Genomic DNA, 7,543 nt, shown 5'->3' on the forward strand with positions numbered 1-7,543 from the left:
GTTTTCTGAGAACAGTCATGTTGCAGCATATGGTACGGATTCATATAGAATTATTATGACCTCTAAATAGATTCATTGGATAGATATGTGAATTATCTTTCATTTCCATTTGGTTTGAGTCATTTTTATTTAGATTTATGGAAGTTATGAAGATTGTGGTGAAAACTGGTTTTAAACTATCTTCAATGGAGTTGCAGGCAATGGTTTGACATTATCTCATGATTTAAGAATTGGAAAATTTAATGGATTACATATTTTGAATCTATATTCATAAATATTTCATATGAAATTGGTTTGGTGTCATTTTGTTATTTTTTTGTGAAAGATATTTGATGCCCTAGGCGGACTGGGCATGCACATGCTTTGTTTGGGAACAACAGTATTGGGTCTCGGTACAGAAGCCATAACTTTTAATCTAACCATTGGATTCTCCTAAGTTTTTGATATGTTTTAAGAAGTATAGTTATATACATTTTCACCAAAGGGATCTTTTAAATAATATCTGGGTCAAAATTTATGAATGACAGAATACAGGTCTATGACTGGGAACTTTAAAGATTGAAGTGTGAACCATGAATATGGGTTATTGCATTAAGTTGATATTAATGAAGAGATGATTGAAAGAAGTTTTTATTTTGCCTCTAAAGAATGAGTTTAAATGGATATTGATATTTGAATATGCAGATAGGGAAGAAGACTTTCTTTCCTCTGCATCACACCCTGGCCTGAACCTCCTTGCACCCTGCTGTCCCGGGAGGTGGGACCAGAGCGCCCAGCGCCCTGGTCCCCAGGACCATGGCGCCCAGTGCCCTGGTCCCTGGGTCCTATTTTGGGCCCGGTCTCCTAAGGGGCTCGGGTCTTTTTGTTTGCAATTTGGAATTTACATTTCCTGGTTGGCCTAAGGTCGGGAAAATCAGTCTATCAGCCCTAAATGACAAGTCTATAAACTACATTTTCCTCTCTCATTTGGTAACACAGATGAATGAGGGAAAAAGCGTGGAAACTATACTCAAACATTCAAGCATTCAAGCATTCAAGCATTCAAGCATTCCTTCAAGCAATTGATCATTTCAAGTCTCCATTCAAGGCTAAGTGTTGCATTCAAGTCAAGGATTCAACCATTGAAGAGGAGATCACATACTACATGCTACAACATACAACATACAACATCTATACCTTCGCACATAAGGATACAAACATCCTTAGAACAAGGTATTAGTACTTGTTTTACATACATTTACATTTACAGCTCTTGCTCATTTCTTGGTTAATTCCAAAACCGGGGTTTGACCTAAAGGCAAACCCCTAATCCCTAACCCCCCAATCATCTTCGCTTTTCTGTGTGTAGGTTGCAGGTACGCGGCTGAAATTGAAGATCTAGAATCCTTGTGCAGAGACGAACAGATCCCCCTTCGTTTCGCGGATTTTTCGGAGGACCGTGGCGCCGGGCGCCATCGTCCTGACAACTTTTGCTCAAATTTGCAAGACAACGCCGTATCGACATTCTACTGCTAATTCTAGGTCCGCAGCTTCATCCTATAACCCGAACTCAGTTTATAAGCGAATCTTTATGACTTTCTATGTATTCTTAGCTTAATTTCCTTAACAACATTCTTTACAAAAGAGGGTAGCCTTGCTTTCCTAATCCTTGAAATTCATTTAGCATCCAATCTTACATTGTGTGGGATTGGATCTTATGAGTTTCAACCCCTCTTTTGAATGTAAAGTCTCTCCCCTAAGTGAAAACCATCGAATCCTAGCAAACCTCCCTTCTCTCTCCTCGGAGTTGGAAGAGGGGAGAACAACTAGGGTTCGATCGCGATTTTTTGCTTTACAGGAATACACAACACTTCAATAAGTCATTAGATGCATGGTTAGTAAATCAATCAACAATGAACAATAAACCATCACAAAGCAACCTATTGCCTTCTAGTAGATGTGATTTTAGTCTTTCTCTCATATTTTTATATGCAATACCAATGACTAGACAACACCTAAACAAAAGATTTAATTTATATGAGTACTAAATTGAGCTATATGAATGCAAGATTAATGAATATTAAGCTAACATGATTAAGCTATGAATAAATATTAAGCTAAATAATTTCTTTTTGGATTAGACATCATATAATCATTACATAGGATCAGGAAAATCTGAGTTCAACAAGTATCAAGGCACCAAGGGAAGGTGCATGCACAAAAATATATAGTTAATGGGCACCTCCACTATAAGAAGGATGATTACATTAGATATACATATTTGCAACCAAAAAACATTAGAGAACTATGTAAATAAGATTTCAGAATCCGGTGAAGAGTTATTCCCCAGTGGGGGGATCCAAGCCACCCACCCCAAGTTTCCATCCTGCCACACTTCCACCTGACCATCAAGTATGACCTGTTTGTGGGGGTGAGAGGTGCGTTCATTAATCAGGTCAGCTTCCTCCTGAATGATCTCCATGTGTATCTGTCTACGCTCCAGATGCCTCATAAAGGCCATTAGTGCTTGCTCAAATGCAACCTTTCTCGGTTCATCCCTCTCCCAAGTGAATTCGTGAGATAACTCTTGGATGTAAACAATAGTAGCCCCTACCTTGATCCATCTGTCAAATTTGTTCGAGTCCAGCTTAAGTACCACAGTGACCTGCATAGAGATAGAGTAAATAATGAGTGTCCTAAGAGACTCAGTGAGGTGCCTGGTATTGTTATTAAAGATGTCATCATTACAATACTTCCACATGAGCCAAAGAACCTCCAAAGAAAAACAAAACCAAAAGGTATTTGCAATTTTCCTACAACCCTTAATATATCCTAGAATAACATCTATGTATTCAACAGAGTTAGATTCCAACTTAAAGCCAAACAATCTCCATATTTCTTTTGCAAAATGGCATTCAAAAATATATGTGTCATAGTTTTAGGTACTCTGCATATGTTACAGTTTAGGAAATTACCCTCCTTATCTTTTATGGGGAGTTTATTTAACAGCAGGCACCAGCCAAAGAATTATTTTTTTGGTTCATTATGAGCCATCCAAAATTTACACAGTCTATCTTTCCAGTCCTTTGGTTCCCAGTTTAGACCCCAACATCTGTTAAGGTGCAAAAAAATGGTATCAGCCTTGGTAAGTGAAGAATAGATGCATTTAGCTTTAAGGGAGGGGAGAGGTGTGCCATCGGTCCAGCAAAGTGTAGAGATGGGGGGGTGGAGGAGAGGGGGGTGAGAGGGGGGGAGAGAAGAGTTTAAAGCACATTTAAGTATGTTATATGTCCTGCTCTAGGATGTTGGGATAGAGAAGGTAAGTTTCAGCTCCTCCCACGATCTCAATTGGCCATTCTCAAATAGCTGCTCAAAATATTTAATACCCATATTGTGCCATTTTAGTGCAGAGCAGCCTTGGAGTGTTGGCATTTTGATGATGTTTTGATTGTTATTGATGGACACACACTTTCTTAATATATGAGTTATGATCAACCTGTAATTGTTCCAATCAAAATTATGTACTATAGTCTTTAGACTATAAGTGTTTTGCAGAAGATGTTTACCAGTCACAAATTGACTGACGACCTCAAGTGGTATGGAGAACCCAAGCGGTATGAAGATCTCAAGCGGTTCGAAGGAACAAAGCGGTAGTTAACATTTTCCAGTCTTCATTTTTTTGACAATCGATAATTGGTATATTGTATGGACCGGTATTACTCTGTGATGAGTTACCAACCGGTATTTCTATGATGAGTTATCATCCACGGACACTTTGGTGGTGATTGTGTCGTATTACCAAATGTGTCTAGATGAACTGAACCTAGGAACTTGTAGTTTAATCCTATTGGACCGACATGAAATCAGTTTCCTTTATAAGGACATCATGTCTAGGGTTTGCATGTGAGAGAGATGTATGATGTATGAGAAGGTTATGTGCGATCTTTGCAGAGAAGATTAGGTCTTTGTGAAGAGATAGAGTGTGGAGATATTGAAGACTGAAGTAATGCTGAAATGCATTAACAATGATCTATCAAGGATCTAACCAAGCAGACTGTGCTAATATCTAGATCACTCACTTGTTGATTACTCACATCTTCGACAAGTCTGAAACCCTTAACCGGGTAGGCCTAGAAAATCCTTTGTAAATCCTCTAACAAGGTGGTTCACAACTGTGGATCTGAAATCCTCTCACAAGGTAGTCTTTAACAGGGTTTATCTCCTAACAGAGATCTAGATTCCTAACAGGATCTATTCTAGTGAAGAACATTGTATGACCTTAACCGGTTTGGTTTATATTCTGCAGATAGTTACTTGTGAGTTTCTTCTCACCGTGGTTTTTCCCATTTGGGTTTCCACGTCAAATATCTTGTGTTATGGTGATTGTGGTTTTGTGGGTGAATGCTTTATTTGCTATTTGGTTTGCATTTATCTTAACCGGTTTATTAGTGAATTTGTTATATCGGTTATCTGCTAAACTGTTTAGAACTTTGAGTACAGTATTTTTTGGTGTACTAATTCACCCCCCCTCTTAGTATTCATCAATTGGTATCAGAGCCAACCTTTCTATAAGTCTAACCACTTGGAAGGAGATATGGGGGAATACACTGTGAGGGAACTTACTCATCATCTCACTCAGACTGAGAGAGCTTATGATGAACTCAAAGTCAAGTATAAAGCCTCTTTGGCGAAGAGAAGAGAGTATGCTGAGAAACTAATGGAACTTACTGAAAATAGCTCTTCTGATGAAGCTGACATGTATTCTCTAGTTGAAGAAGTTGAAAAAATGAATGAATCTAAATCCAACCTAAGAAAGGAGTTGGAAGGACTGACTATCAGAATGTGTCAAGAGCTTGAGAACCGAAGGAAAGCAAAGCTGAAGATCTGGTAAAAGACAAAGATCACAAGATCTCCAAGCTGAAGCAAGAAATCAGTGCCCTTACAGCTCATCTCCAAGAGAGTAAAGTGGAAAAAGAAGAAATGCAAGGTGAACTAAACATGGCTATTTCTGAGAATGCAACCATTAAGGAATCCAATGCTTCTATTTCCAAAGAACTTACTGAGTCAAAGGAGATACTTGCCAAATTCAATCAGAGTACTGCTAAGCTAGAGCAAAAGCTTGAATTGGCAAAACTAGTAAAGAATACCACTGGACTTGGTTTCTCTGGGTATGAGGAAGGTGAGACCTCTAGAACAAAAGCTAAAGCATCAAAGAAGCAACCAACATACAAGGATAAAGGTAAGAAAAAGTTTAAACCTTTTTGCTTCAATTGTCTTAAGGATGGACATACTGCTAATGTGTGTAGAAGCAAGGCCTACAATACTTTTCCTTATTTTCTAAACAATAAGCCTAGATCCAATATATTCAATGGAAATTGCTATGCATGCAACAAGTTTGGGCATAGAGCATTTGAATGCAGGTCTATTTTGCACAACACTGGGAGATACCCTCCAAGGACTCAAGGAGTTATCCCGGAACCCTCTGTGAATCGGAATCCCAGCCGGTATAATACCTATGATCATCGGTCAGGTGGCTATCAAGAGGCAACTGGTTGGAGAGCAACCTGTTTGATTTGTCATGGTAGCGGTCACACTACTGCAACATGCAGAAGGAAGAATGGTAGTATGAATAATGGACCATGGAGAACACCTGGAATGGTATGCTATCACTGCAAAAAACTGGGACACACTGCTAGAACCTGCAGAATGAGAAAGAACCTATCGGATGACATAACCAATCACTCCAGAATGGAAGATTGATGTTGAAACCGTTCAAGCGGGAATGAATAAAAATTGGAAAAAGAAACCTGAAGAAGTGTCATAGGATGAGCCAATTTCCGCACCTAGTGTGGAAGTCTCTAAACTAGCAAACTGAGCTTCAGAAATGCTTAGGGGGAGGATATCGGTAAAATATTTGAACCCCCGATTTATATCAGTAAAGACCTTAACTGGTATACATTACCTGTCAATCGGTAGAAGACTTGAAGTGGTAAAAGGCAAATTTAGGGTTTGTACCCTAACGGTGATGCATTTATTATGGTAGGTGAAAGATTGTTTAAAAGGGATTTTTGACACCATTTTCACTTATCTGTTTTCAAGCGAAGAATTTTCAAGTGCAGAGCGACAAAGAGCGATTCATCTAGCGATTCAAAGTGAATTCAAAATCTTTTAGAGGAATCCAGCAGACTTTCAATCTATCGGTGAAGAACACTAAGCGGTAATCCAGCAACCGAAGTGGTGTGTTGTGAGCGACATTGACAAATCCTAAATTTTGAATTGTAAAGGTATTTCTTGAATTTCTTTCCTATCATGGCTCCTGCATCGCACTCCAGTTCTAGTGCACCTATAGATTCAACCGATTTTATTCAAAAGAAGATGAAATACAATGCCCTATCCCAGATACCCATCAGAGTTATAGTTGAGGAAGATATTTCAGGATATATTGATTGTAAATTGGAAGACCTAGGATCCCTAGTGATTCATTCCCAGCTAGGTCTGTTCTATGGGGATGACAAGAAAATCAAACTTGAATATAGCATCCTAGAGAGGAAGAAACTGCACAATGTGGTTTATTTTCTGGAAGAGTTCACTGAAGATCACATCCACATCATCCTGAGCAGAGTGCACAGTGATAAAAAGTATCTTGAGCGGACGCATGACATCACACCAGAAGCAATTCATGCCATCACCAATTTCTGTAACATTGGAGAGGTGCCAGCTCTAAGGAAGGTCACCAAGACTGAAATGACTAAGCTCACCGGTTCTCTGAGCGACCAACGGGCGATGACCGTCAAAACCATCAAAGATGAATTGGTTAAGTATGCTTGCATGGTGATTGGCTACCGGATATTTTATGCTAGCAGAATGAACTCTGTCCCTGATACTGCAGTTAATGCTGCCTACATAATGATTAAGGAAGATGCCTCATTTGATTTGTGTACCTGTTTGCAGAAGCAACTACTATTGAACCTGAAGTCCATCAAACAGGACAATGCTCTAAGGTTCAGGTTTGGACAACTTTTGGTCGACCTATTCTTCTACTTTCAAGGCTATTTTCCTGGAGTAGGTGATTTTCAATGGTTTGTTGACCAACCGGTTTCCAAGCAAATTAGGGAAAGTCTTCAAGTAGTGGGAACTGGATATCCTGAGGTTCTTAATAAATATTTTGATGAATTCAAGAGGAAAATGAGCCAGAGAATGAGGATATCTGGTGACATTGTGAAGAAATATGAAGATGACATCTGCTTCACAATAAAGGTAGATGAATGCACAATGGAAGCAATGGAACTGAGAAAGGAAGCAGTTGAACCTATGGGTTATGAAGTGATGTATGATATGTTGATCGGGTATGCCTCAACCCTACTTGTCTCACCATTAGATGCGAAGAAAAAGTGAACTGGTACCTACTTAGAGAGGGTAACACTGGTTGAAGATCCTACACAGAAAAAGGGCAAGGTAGTGCCATTAGTATCGGTATCAGTTACCTCAGCCAGTCCAAAAGTGACCAAGCGGTCACTTGCTAAGAAGAAACTAGAGGTTGTTCCTGCTAAAGTCTTTGAGAGGA

Source organism: Cryptomeria japonica, chromosome 3 (assembly GCF_030272615.1).
Source record: "Cryptomeria japonica chromosome 3, Sugi_1.0, whole genome shotgun sequence".
Taxonomy (NCBI): Eukaryota; Viridiplantae; Streptophyta; class Pinopsida; order Cupressales; family Cupressaceae; genus Cryptomeria; species Cryptomeria japonica.